Source organism: Petromyzon marinus, chromosome 44 (assembly GCF_048934315.1).
Source record: "Petromyzon marinus isolate PM22_M1 ecotype Great Lakes invasive population chromosome 44, UKy_Petmar_22M1.pri1.0, whole genome shotgun sequence".
Lineage (NCBI taxonomy): Eukaryota > Metazoa > Chordata > Hyperoartia > Petromyzontiformes > Petromyzontidae > Petromyzon > Petromyzon marinus.
The window spans coordinates 1,055,112-1,069,666 of NC_133710.1; the positions used below are offsets into that span (position 1 = coordinate 1,055,112).

The 14,555-nt window shown below is 45.9% G+C and overlaps 1 long non-coding RNA gene across 1 annotated transcript; it reads left to right on the top strand.

The window, feature by feature from the left end:
• The first annotated feature begins 3,539 nt into the window (after nt 1-3,539).
• On the top strand, nt 3,540-6,214 carry LOC142930869 (uncharacterized). The gene is made up of 2 exons (XR_012946839.1): nt 3,540-4,124; nt 5,700-6,214. It is a non-coding gene; the product is annotated as an uncharacterized LOC142930869 (long non-coding RNA).
• Nucleotides 6,215-14,555: the final 8,341 nt, after the last annotated feature.

The window sequence follows — 14,555 nt, forward strand, 5'->3', positions numbered from 1 at the left end:
TCTCCGTGCGTGCGAGGAGCGTAACGGGGCAGAGCTTCACACAGAAACATCCCTTCACATCCACTGCTGTGCTGCCATCTCCGAGCACCTCACGGCCCCCAAGCCTATAACACCTGGCGTTCCCCGCTCGCGTCTCTCATCCAAGTGCCATCCCAACTTGTCTCGCTCCGAGGTGGATCGAGAAACTTCCCAAGGGAAAAGGGGGGGGGGGGTTCCCAAAATACCAGGCTTGAAAAATACGGGCCCTACATTAATAAGAAACCAACATTCAGCGTCATTTATGTGGTAAATATCAATGAAATATCAATGTTTGGGATCTCAAAGTGGTGGGGGGGGGGGGGGGGATTTCCTCTGCTTAGCACTCATGTCGTCTTGTTTGTTGTTGTAACGTTCTGACTGGACGTACGTGGCAAAGAGCTTTATAGCTCGTCCGATTTCTCGAGTATAAAGTAATATTCTGATTCTGAATTTGGGAGGTGGGGGAGGATTAGGAGACACCCCCCCCCCCTTACCCCCTCTGGGCTCGACCACGCGAAGCTTCACGCATCTCGCACGTTCATGGGATTTGGTCTTGGGCATGAGACTGTGAACATCCAATATTGTGACTGGTAAACACCTGCGGCAACAGTGATTTCAATATTGTAATAGAATAATTCTTACCTAACAACGGCGATGATTTACTATGCATGCTGTCATAATTCCAGGCAGAGCATACTTAATGCGTATTTTTTTAAAAGCACATAACTGCTGCAAAGCAGATACTGTGCAGTTACAAATGTGTTTTGCATCGATACGAGCGTTGCAAATTGTGCACTCTAAAATATGTTGATGGTGAACAGCATCGCTTATTATCCCACATTTTCATCACCGCCTCATTAGCAAGCAACACTTTAAAATACGTTTGAATCTATCACCAATCGTACGCGAATTGTGCCGTCGGCAAGCCGTGGAACGCCCCGTTATAATCGCAACGAAATATCCGACAATGGCAGGAAAGCAAAACTACAAACCAGCATCTAGGCACGCGCCATAACTCATCGCTGTTTTCTCCAACTACGTGTAGTGCCTACAATTTGCGTCAGGCCGGTGGGGGGGGGGGGGGGGGGCATGCTGACACATTGGTTTTAATGGTTATCAAGCTGGACTTACAATCCAGAGGTCGCCCCCGGTTAGAGTCGATCTCCGGGCGCGGCAGTTGAGACGGAGGGACGAGTTTCCTTTGTCCACCCGGCTGCAGTGCAAAGGGGCACCACCGCAGTTTGTTTAGCCCATCATCGTTCGGTCGCGCGTCGTGGGGTAAAGTGTGGGTACTCAAGACTATTCCGAGACGTTTAGCCAGCGTGGGAACAGTGGCTAATCACCCTCTAGAACAGTGGCTAATCACCCTCTAGAACAGTGGCTAATCACCCTCTAGAGCAGTGACTAATCACCCGCTAGAGCAATGGCTTGCAGTGGCTAATAATCCTCTAGAACAGTGGCTAATCACCGTCCAGAACAGTGGCTAATCACCCTCTAGAACAGTGGCTAATCACCCTCTAGAACAGTGGCTAATCACCCTCTAGAGCAGTGGCTAATAACCATCTAGAACAGTGGCTAATCACCATCTAGAAAAGTGGCTAATCACCCTCTAGAGCAGTGGCTAATCACCCTCTAGAACAGTGGCTAATCACCATCTAGAACAGTGGCTAATCATCCTCTAGAACAGTGGCTAATCATCCTCTAGAACAGTGGCTAATCACCCTCTAGAACAGTGGCTAATCATCCGCTAGAACAGTGGCTAATCATCTTCTAGAGCAGTGGCTAATCACCCTCTAGAACAGTGGCTAATCACCATCTAGAACAGTGGCTAATCATCCTCTAGAACAGTGGCTAATCATCCTCTAGAACAGTGGCTAATCATCTTTTAGAGCAGTGGCTAATCACCCTCTAGAACAGTGGCTAATCACCATCTAGAACAGTGGCTAATTATCCTCTAGAACAGTGGCTAATCACCCTCTAGAGCAGTGGCTAATCATCCTCTAGAACAGTGGCTAATCACCCTCTAGAACAGTGGCTAATCACCATCTAGAACAGTGGCTAATCATCCTCTAGAACAGTGGCTAATCATCCTCTAGAACAGTGGCTAATCACCCTCTAGAACAGTGGCTAATCATCCTCTAGAACAGTGGATAATCATCCTCTAGAACAGTGGCTAATCATCTTCTAGAGCAGTGGCTAATCACCCTATAGAACAGTGGCTAATCACCATCTAGAACAGTGGCTAATCATCATCTAGAACAGTGGCTAATCACCCTCTAGAGCAGTGGCTAATCACCCTCTAGAACAGTGGCTCATCATCCTCTAGAACAGTCGCTAATCACCCTATAGAGCAGTGGCTAGTCACCCTCTAGAGCAGTGACTAATCATCCTCTAGAGCAGTGGTTAATCACCGTCTAGAGCAGTGGCTAATCACCGTCTAGAACAGTGGCTAATCACCCTCTAGAACAGTGGCTAATCACCGTCTAGAGCAGTGGCTAATCACCATCTAGAACAGTGGCTAATCACCCTCTAGAACAGTAGCTAATCATCCTCTAGAACAGTGGCTAATCATCCTCTAGAACAGTGGCTAATCATCTTCTAGAGCAGTGGCTAATCACCCTCTAGAACAGTGGCTAATCACCGTCTAGAACAGTGGCTAATCATCCTCTAGAACAGTGGCTAATCATCCTCTAGAACAGTGGCTAATCACCCTCTAGAGCAGTGGCTAATCACCCTCTAGAACAGTGGCTAATCATCCTCTAGAACAGTGGCTAATCACCATCTAGAACAGTGGCTAATCACCCTCTAGAACAGTGGCTAATCACCCTCTAGAGCAGTGGCTAATCACATCTAGAACAGTGGCTAATCATCATCTAGAACAGTGGCTAATCATCCTCTAGAACAGTGGCTAATCACCCTCTAGAGCAGTGGCTAATCATCCTCTAGAACAGTGGCTAATCACCCTCTAGAACAGTGGCTAATCACCGTCTAGAGCAGTGGCTAATCATCCTCTAGAACAGTGGCTAATCATCCTCTAGAACAGTGGCTAATCATCCTCTAGAACAGTGGCTAATCATCCCCTAGAACAGTGGCTAATCACCCTCTAGAGCAGTGGCTAATCATCCTCTAGAACAGTGGCTAATCACCCTCTAGAACAGTGGCTAATCACCGTCTAGAGCAGTGGCTAATCATCCTCTAGAACAGTGGCTAATCATCCTCTAGAACAGTGGCTAATCATCCTCTAGAACAATGGCTAATCATCCCCTAGAACAGTGGCTAATCACCCTCTAGAGCAGTGGCTAATCATCCTTTAGAACAGTGGCTAATCACCCCCTAGAACAGTGGCTAATCACCCTCTAGAGCAGTGGCTAATCATCCTCTAGAACAGTGGCTAATCACCCTCTAGAGCAGTGGCTAATCATCCTCTAGAACAGTGGCTAATCACCCTCTAGAGCAGTGGCTAATCACCCTCTAGAACAGTGGCTAATCACCCCCTAGAACAGTGGCTAATCACCCTCTAGAGCAGTGGCTAATCATCCTCTAGAACAGTGGCTAATCATCCTCTTGAACAGTGGTTAATCATCCTCTAGAACAGTGGCTAATCACCCCCTAGAACAGTGGCTAATCACCCTCTAGAGCAGTGGCTAATCACCCTCTAGAACAGTGGCTAATCATCCCATAGAACAGTGGCTAATCACCCTCTAGAGCAGTGGCTAATCATCCTCTAGAACAGTGGCTAATCACCCTCTAGAGCAGTGGCTAATCACCCTCTAGAACAGTGGCTAATCACCCTCTAGAACAGTGGCTAATCATCCTCTAGAGCAGTGCTTCTTCTTAACCCGGGGTGCACGCAGCCCTTGGAGCTGCGAGATGCCCTTTCTGGCGGTGCGAGAGATGCCAGAATCTTTTTCGAAGGCAAGTCGCCGAAAACACAAATTAAGCACAGGCACGTCAGTAATCGAACCCTTCGTATTATTAACATGATAACCTTTTGTTTACGATTCAGAACCAAGGGGGTGCAAAGCTCCAGTAACGGTGAAGACCCTCTGATCTCGAGGGAGTCCTGTAGAACTCCCTATCGCGAAGTCCTTCAGCCAGCAGTGGCGGTGAGCGAGCAGTTGCAGGGCTGCGCCTTCACCTACGCAGGCAGCTACCAGGGCGTTCGTGCGCTTTGTTTTGATTTGTCAATCAAAGCCGAAAACACGTTTTCAGTAAGGAAAGCTGAGGCTACGCTCCTGTAACCCTGTTCAGATCGGTGCAGAATACTGTATGTATATATTGTTTTTTTTTTAAAATAACATGTATGAACAATAAGTTGCAGTCAAACAAAATCAAGGCATTGTTCGTTTCCTTTTGACATAAACATGCGCGAAATGTCATGGGCTCGCATGTCATCACCGAGACTCGCACCTTTTAGCGCCGAAAGCGACCTCTTCATGCCAACGCCGCAACCACAATTACGGCAATTTTAAAGGAAGCAAAGCGGGTCGCGGGCCCATTGTTCAAGGCGCACGATTAAAATATTCCCGTCCATTGCTACACGGACGATGGCAGCTCGCGACGTGAACGCGCTTTGACGGCCAAGTCGCTCGCAGATTTCGCCGTTGCCCAACGCAGTCGAATTCGTGCAACGCACACACACACACAGAGAGAGCTCCACGGCCCCATCCATCTCCCTGCTCCACGGGCAAAGCTTCCCTTCATTTCGCGGGGTGCCTTTCTTCGCCAAGTCAACACGGTAAACCGATCCGTCTGCTCGCTCCACCCCCGGGCACATTGCTTCGGGAGGCCGGCAGTGGAACCTGACCTGCCAGCCCCCCCCCCCTTCCAACCCCCACGTCCACCATCCCCCACGAAGAACCCGAAGCTCACCCATTTAGCAGAATCATTCCCCAAGTAGCGCCGACTAAGGGGTCATCCATCTAGTTCGTACGCACAAATCTGTCAAAACGTGACCCCTCCCGCCCTCCCTGTACGCACGCGGACTTTTTACCCCCACCTGCGTACATTCGCTTGACCCCCCCCAACCCCAAGGATTAATAATATTAACGTGTTAAAGCAAACAGATAGTCCACCGCTGAACTATCTAACTAATTTGAAGGCAAATGTAGACAAATTATTATCGAGGCTTCACCCCCCCCCCCGTTTCCTATGCGTGCATAGTCAGTAGACCCCCCCCCCCATACGCACGCGAACGCGTTTGTGTTAACCCCCCCCTTCCCCCTCCATGCGTACGCGCAAAGTGGATGTCCCCTTTGTCGTCGTGTTGGAAGCTGTGGCCGCGGTCGAAGCGAGGGTCGTACCGCTCTGTGCATGCTTAGCAAGTCCGCATTATCTTCATCATCATCATCTTCGTCATCATCTTCGTCGTTGCAGTATTGGCGGCAGAGGAAGAAAACGATTTTATGGGGGGGGGATGCATTCTTAATGCAGCACCGAATCTCGTATTCAATTCTACGTACATGGGGGCATTGTTTATTTTTGTAATACGCACAAAAAGCCCGATCGCTTTTTTGTTGTTGCCACAGAGTGTTAAATACAATTAAAATGTAACAGTAACCTTCTCCAATGAGCGGTTAATGAAAATGTTTTTTTGTTATGGTTCGGTTTTTATTCCATGTTCAAAACTCAACACTAATAGCGGTTGTGGGTGCTTTATTTATTCATTTTGTAAGTTTCAGGTCACCACTTAAATGACTGGCAGCTCGCAGTTTCGGGGTCTCCGGCCCCAAGACCTGGAACACGCCACCGGCTCACGTTCGGGATCCATCCCTGCGTCTGAGCCAGCTTCGCAACAGACTCCAAACAGCGTTGTTGTTGTTGTTTCAGAGAGCCCACTTCAACGTGTGATCAATGCGCATTCGTGATGGACTGGACTCATAAGAGTGCGAAAGAACAATTGTTCTAACTTACTTGTTGCATTAAATGCAAGCGACTTAGCAGGGCTTTCAAAGCGTGCTGCCTTGGCGGCTCCCTGCACGCATTCTTTACGTAAAGTGCCCACAGATGCACACCCCTCCCCCACTGCACATCCACCTCCAACCACAGCCACAACCACAGCCACAAACACCGTATTAACCCACTGAATCTAAAGACGATTCGAGTCTTTTTTGTACATGCTATGTCGTGTGCGATGTCTGTATAAAACTTGGATGACTTTTTTTTAAAGTGACGTAAATAAAATAAAGATGCCCAATTGTGTCTCCAGATAGAATGTTTATTTTGTGTCAAATTGTGTCGGCTTTCCAAACCAATAATTTATATCCCGCAGCATTTGAGAAAGCCAACTTTTTTACCGTTGCCCTGCTCCGGTGTTCATTCCCCATATCTCAGGCTTGTGTACATTGTTCAGCAGCATTTGAGCGGTGTGGATATTTGTTCCTGTAGCAGTATCACCGCATACTTTGGTGTTTCCATGATCGTCTCGTGCCATCACCTGTGATCCGCGTCAACACAGGCCTGTATCTCATGCCTTATTCTAATTTTGGATATTTGAACTTTTTTTTATTTATAGCATCGATATATAGAAGAGAGCATTTACCCATAATCCGTTTTCGTTTTACCTTCATTCAAAGCATGATCCTTTGGCGCATTGGAGTGTTCATTTTCGTTATCAAGTTCATCCTCCCACAAAGCACAGCAACCTGCTCTTGCTCGCCTCTATTTCATCACTTTGATCCCAGGTCTGCCTTAAATACCTTCCCCTGGGTACAAAGACAGACACACACAAACATACAAACATATATATCCTTCTGAGCTTTTCAGTTGTGTCCTTCCGACAGACGTCTCCAATCGGAGCGAACGTTTTGTACACTACCTTTGTTTGGCTCATTGTTTATCTCGAACATAAACTTTGCAGCCCTCTTGATGGCATTCTTGGAGCATTCCCTGTCATGCAATCCCATTGGGCGTCATTGCGAGGTACACGCGCTTAATATTTTCGCCATTTATATGCACGCATTTGTTTCCGCAAAATCCAATTTTCTCGAAAATACATTCAGGCTCTCCGTGAACATCGGCGAAGAGCGAAATTTGTTTTTCGTTTTTAAACAGGGCACATTGGCTGCGAGGGAAAGTAAAGTGGGCTTGGTCGGAATTCATAACTTGAAGAGATGATGGGCTGGTGGCTGAGACTAATGGCAGCCAAGACGAGGCAGGGAACGTGGCCGAGAGCACGTTTACCGTGGAGATGGAGGCATGAGATCGTGTCGTGTGCGCAGGTGAAATCCACCTAGAATCGTCACATCACGTATTAAATAAAATCAAAATCTAAAATTGAAAACGCGTTTCGTTAAAACTGTTTGTTGTTGCGTTCAATGTGTTGTCTTTCCCCCGCACCTCCGATTAGCACGGTCGGCTACGTACGGTGCGAAAGAAGTTCAACACGTACGAGAGATGGCAACGTATTTGGGTGACCTTCATCCAGTAGTGGATTTGTTCAACATGCATGTTGTCATTTCAGATAATGTTTCGTATTTCTAATCACACCCCCCCTGCTGTCAATGGGCTGTCCGTGACAATGTTCGTCACCTCTTTCACGGCGATGACATCCACGTAATAAGTTTATTGCTGGAGGGGGTTTGAATCTGTTGTTAAGAACCGGTCTGAATTCCCGGGACCTCCTGAACCAGGCTTTGTGATGTTAAAGACACTCTTTGCTTTGGCTTCTCTAGCATCGCGCCAGCCACGACCGCCTCCACTGTCGAACTTGCCGAGGACACAGACATCTCTGACAACCTGGGGGGCTTTCTGTGAAAATAAAGTCAATTTTATTTCTAATTTGGGCTCCTTCACATGATTATTTGTTAAGCTGTTTATTACCGCCGTGTCCCTGCTGGAAGCGAATTCTAAAAAGGCATTATTTCATCTCTCGCGCCACCCTCCTGCGACAAATATAACAATCATCTTCTCACCTCTTCACGTCTCACCTCTGCCGCTGACGTCCACCGTTGCGATGCTGCAATGTGTTTCACACACCACTTTCTCGGTTCATTTTGCCATACATTGGTGTTACTCCATGGCTTGTTGCTGTAGCATATATTTGAATTGGCCCTAATCGGTGGACGATGCCTTAAAATGTGCTAGTAAACTCTATCCGATGCTTTATCGAGTCCTTAAATGGTTTGTATGTCGGGGAGAGATCGAGAATCCCCTCCATAGTGAAACTAAACTGTTTTTATTTCACCAGGTGAGATCCACTGAGCTATGTAGCTCTTTTTCAGAGGCAACCTGGCCACAAATGATAACTCAACGAAGTGGCTTATCATGTGGACGTGTATGAACGCGTGATGTTCATTCTAAATGCGAAGGGGAAAACCCGGAGGACATGGAGAAAAAATCCACGCGACCACGGGGAGATCGTCCAAACCCCAAAAATACATGCGTCAGGGTCGGGATCGAACCCACGACCTCCAGCAAACCAGGCGAGGTAGTTAACATCTCACCACTGTGGCCATACCACCCTCAAACGATTTCACGTCGCGTCGCCAAGCCTAAATACCTCTCAATCCTATAGGAATAGGTTTTACCCTTTTTACTGACACAAAACTGACACCTTTATTCAAGGCATCATGTTTGCAATAACCACAGCACAAGCAGTCAAAATGCAAACAAAAGAGACAACTCTGATAATAATAATATGCACTGTCCTGGCTCTAAGAAAAGCCGTCTCGGGTGTGGACCAATCAAATTCAAGGACAGTGCATATTATTATCAGAGTTGTCTCTTTTGTTTGCAATTTGACTGCTTGTGTTGTGGTTATTGCAAACATGATGCCTTGAATAAAGGTGTCAGTTTTTGTGCCAGTTAAAAGGGTAAAACCTATTCCTATATCTTGTTACTGGCAAAGGTGGTCTCATAACCTCTCAATCCTGTCGAAAGTTCTACAAAACGAATGCTGCAGATAGGGCGGGCCCCACGTGGTGTATGTTAGCAATGGTTACATCGAGGCGCCCCGCTTGTACGCAGCAATTATGAACACACCCCCACAATCCGCTGTTTGGTGGAACCAGAATTTCAGGTGACCGAGGGCCCACCGTTCGGACTGCACTGTCATTGGGAGAAAATGTAACCCGTAATTCAAAGTGCTGGTCTGTGCGAGTTGGTGATGATACACGACTGGCATGAGAACAACAACAACAACCACCACCATTCGAAACAAAGTGGCGGTGGCGTCACCACGGAGCTTTGTGTGCCAGGCTAGGTGCACTTTAAGGCCACGTGAAGTGTCGAATGCCCGCTGGCAGGTGATCCAGGTACCATGGGTTGACTGAGATGACTGGCTGATGCACCACCTGTGCCCCCTACTGTGCCAACTTGCTGCGCTTTATCCACCCGGCGCTCCGCTCGTTGTTGTGAGCGTCGCTCCTCTGCCCTCCGCTGTTGCTGGAGGGCGATTGCCTCCAACTGCCCAGCAGCACCAGCAGCGTCCTTCACGAGCCTCCTCCACAGAGGCCGATCTTGACACTGCTGCTACCAGCTATCAGCAAGTCCACTCGGCTCCGTCTCCTCTCGTACCACATCACTCCATCTCCTCTCTAGCCCGTACCGCGCCCGTTTAGCCCCCTCGATCCGGTGGAACAAAAGCTGTTTGGGCATGCGGGCTACATGATGACTTAGCCAACACAACAATTGAACAACAAAGACAAATATCCCCCGTATACTCTGAACAGACTGTTGGGGCAAGTGCTGTTAGCGAGCACCTATGAAGGCCGGCAAGGCACACGAGGGAGTGGGTGGCCAGCACCACGCCCGGCCGCCTTTGTCTCCCCGGTGGCGATTATTTTTAGCCACTGCACCAGGTACTCATTTGAGGCTGAATCGACGCCGGCAAACTCCCGCCCACAACCACTTCCTAAAATATGAATTATTGTTGTTAAATTAAAAAATAAAATTACGTTCGAGAGTTAGCCAAGCTCAGTTCATGTAGATATACTGTAGTGATATTCGACGAGGCACTGTGTACCCAACTCAGCCTAAACAATATTATACATCTTATATGATTTCTGTTATGTTGCCTATGTTACCCGTACTATTACTGTCATTGTGTTAATATTACGGTATGGCGCCGTCCATAAATGACGTCACGCGATTTTTAACGATTTTGACCCCCCCCCCCTCCGTCACACGACGTCACAAAAAGTCAGACCTCCCCTCAAATATGACGTCACAAAGCTCTGCCCCCCCGAAAAAATATGTAAAACATGTTTCAAATCGCTTTAAACTATTGTCATTGTAGTGCGGATTTAATGTGGCGCTGCACTCTGATGTTGTAGGAGAAAACATTTATTAAAAAGTCTATTTAATTAAGTAGAACATATTGCCTATATTTATTTAAAGTTGCGCATTTTGATGTGACGTCACATTTCTCACCACCCCCCCCCTCGTCACACATCGTCACAAATGTCTGACCCCCCCCCCCCCTAGGTGCGTGACGTCATTTATGGACGGCCGCTATATCGTAGTAACATCTATTATTCAATATAAGTTCTAACAATGTTAAGTCCACTGAAAATGATCTTCCATTCGCTTCACTGAAATCTTCAAATGCCTCCGGTCATTCGATGGCAAACACGAGGACAGCCATTGGATGAATTCGTCCAGTTGTCGCCCACAGTGTTAACTGCCCATCAGCAATTAAAATTAATATTTCCCTAGATGGCTTAATTAAAAGTACTGAACATTACCAATACAGCATAAATACTCTAATGGTAAATGTCACAAATTGAGAATTTCTGGTGCATTATAGTGCTCTGTTTTCCGAAATAGGGACATTAATATTGCAACTCCATGCCGCTCGTGAGCACTCCAGATTTTATTATTTGTAAAATAATGTGGGGAGATTACATCAACCTCTGACTCGCAGATGTGTACATATCTCATTACGAAGACATGGGAAAGGTAATTACCGTGGGGTACTAATTAGTATTATTATTCAATCGGCCAAACAACTCAACGCATTCGTCAATAACACTGCGTGGCCTTAAATGTGTGTGGCGACGTTTCGGGAAATGGCCCTTCTTCATAGCACGTGGAGAGAGGCCAGCGAGACAGAGTGGAACATTGAGATTTACATTTTTAAAATGTTTTCTGATGACCATGTTTCTAAATAGACATATGAATGGTCACGTAGCCGGTAGCTTTTGAGTGCCTATACATATCCAATGCATACGCTCACGCACACAACACACACGCGTGCAATCTATGTGAACACATTAAACGCAATTCGTTTTTTGGTGTTGAACATTATCGTGTCGATGCGATCAGAGCGTACAGTACATGACAGACAGTAGTGTAAACAGGATATTTTTTGTGTATATATTAATGTATCGTGCTCCAGTGATGTAGCGCCACCTATTGACGCATGAAAACCAAGCGGCAATTGCCTCGGCGGCCATGGTTCTCACCCAGCATGGTTTTTGTTAGAATCAAAATCAGAATCTTCATGTAATACCGAGGGAATCCGATGAGTTATAAAGCTCTTTTTTCCACAAATGTCCAGTGGCGTCGTGTACCCCGCTACTACCAACAATTATCAGCTCCTTTCCACCTGCATTGTGTAGGTTTTATGTTTATATAGCGTTTCATGTAGGTATTATATTTATATAAGTGTTGTGTTTGTATAGGTGTTATGTTCAAACAAAGACAGCGATTTTGTTTTTCATGTGCATATGGCGAAGGAGGTTGTTGTTGTTGCGAGTACCTTATTTTATCCAACTTTTAACGCTTTATATGTCCTGCACAGCGTCTGGAGATGTGGTTGCACCTGCTGCATAGACACTTTAAACTTTTTATTTGTATATTATTGTAGCGTTTTGCTGCATTAAGGTGCATCCTATTGCAAATATTTGAATACATTCACAGAAGAGGTGACCCATTGTCTCAGGGAGCTCGGGGCATCTCATCCGTAACTTCGCCTTGTCACATCCGAGTGCTTAGTGTCGTTTTTCAGTGCTCATTTTGAGCAATTTTATATTTTAAAAAATGTAAATGATCCTTATGGCAATACCCCGGGGTACCAAATAATACAAACTGGCCGAGGCAATTAAATATTTTATTTCTGGGACACAATTTTTCCCAGGGGTGTACTTCACTCCGCTACTGGGGAAACCCATCAGTCCGACATCGGTGCAACACTCGGCGAAGTCGAAACGCAGCGAGGACGATGATTGCGCCGAAACCCTGAATGCTCGCGGTACGCACCGCAGTGGTGGTGCATCGCAGTGTCCAGCTCGTCGTGATGAGTCGATGGCCGCATCGCCGACCATCAACAGGCTAAACATGACTGCATCACGGACATTGTGTGAGAGCCGAGGTGCTATGGCACCCTGGGGTATCACGATAAGGTGCATATGTCACTTAGTACCACCATAAGGTTCATATGTCACTTAGTACCACCATGAGGTTCATGTCACTTAGTACCACCATGAGGTTCATATGTCACTTAGTACCACCATGAGGTTCATGTCACTTAGTACCACCATGAGGTTCATGTCACTTAGTACCACCATAAGGTTCATGTCACTTAGTACCACCATAAGGTTCATATGTCACTTAGTACCACCATGAGGTTCATGTCACTTAGTACCACCATGAGGTTCATATGTCACTTAGTACCACCATGAGGTTCATATGTCACTTAGTACCACCATCAGGTTCATATGTTACTTAGTACCACCATGAGGTTCATGTCACTTAGTACCACCATGAGGTTCATGTCACTTAGTACCACCATGAGGTTCATGTCACTTAGTACCACCATGAGGTTCATGTCACTTAGTACCACCATAAGGTTCATATGTCACTTAGTACCACCATGAGGTTCATGTCACTTAGTACCACCATGAGGTTCATATGTCACTTAGTACCACCATGAGGTTCATATGTCACTCAGTACCACCATAAGGTTCATATGTCACTTAGTACCTCCATAAGGTTCATATGTCACTTAGTACCACCATAAGGTGCATATGTCACTTAGTACCACCATAAGGTTCATATGTCACTTAGTACCACCATGAGGTTCATGTCACTTAGTACCACCATGAGGTTCATATGTCACTTAGTACCACCATAAGGTTCATATGTCACTTAGTACCACCATGAGGTTCATGTCACTTAGTACCACCATGAGGTTCATGTCACTTAGTACCACCATAAGGTTCATATGTCACTTAGTACCACCATGAGGTTCATATGTCACTTAGTACCACCATGAGGTTCATATGTCACTTAGTACCACCATCAGGTTCATATGTTACTTAGTACTACCATGAGGTTCATATGTCACTTAGTACCACCATCAGGTTCATATGTCACTTAGTACCACCATAAGGTTCATATGTCACTTAGTACCACCATGAGGTTCATATGTCACTTAGTACCACCATAAGGTTCATATGTCACTTAGTACCACCATGAGGTTCATATGTCACTTAGTACCACCATCAGGTTCATATGTTACTTAGTACCACCATGAGGTTCATATGTCACTTAGTACCACCATCAGGTTCATATGTCACTTAGTACCACCATCAGGTTCATATGTCACTTAGTACCACCATAAGGTTCATATGTCACTTAGTACCACCATCAGGTTCATATGTCACTTAGTACCACCATCAGGTTAATATGTCACTTAGTACCACCATCAGGTTCTTATGTCACTTAGTACCACCATAAGGTTCATATGTCACTTAGTACCACCATGAGGTTCATATGTCACTTAGTACCACCATGAGGTTCATATGTCACTTAGTACCACCATAAGGTTCATGTCACTTAGTACCACCATAAGGTTCATATGTCACTCAGTACCACCATGAGGTTCATATGTCACTTAGTGCCACCATAAGGTTCATATGTCACTTAGTACCACCATCACCATCAGGTTCATATGTCACTTAGTACCACCATCAGGTTCATATGTCACTTAGTACCACCATAAGGTTCATATGTCACTTAGTACCACCATCAGGTTCATATGTCACTTAGTACCACCATCAGGTTAATATGTCACTTAGTACCACCATGAGGTTCATATGTCACTTAGTACCACCATGAGGTTCATATGTCACTTAGTACCACCATAAGGTTCATGTCACTTAGTACCACCATAAGGTTCATATGTCACTTAGTACCACCATCAGGTTCATATGTCACTTAGTACCACCATGAGGTTCATATGTCACTTAGTACCACCATGAGGTTCATATGTCACTTAGTACCACCATGAGGTTCATATGTCACTTAGTGCCACCATAAGGTTCATATGTCACTTAGTACCACCATCACCATCAGGTTCATATGTCACTTAGTACCACCATAAGGTTCATATGTCACTTAGTACCACCATGAGGTTCATATGTCACTTAGTACCGCCATAAGGTTCATATGTCACTTAGTACCACCATGAGGTTCATATGTCACTTAGTACCGCCATAAGGTTCATATGTCACTTAGTACCACCATGAGGTTCATATGTCACTTAGTACCACCATAAGGTTCATATGTCACTTAGTACCACCATAAGGTTCATA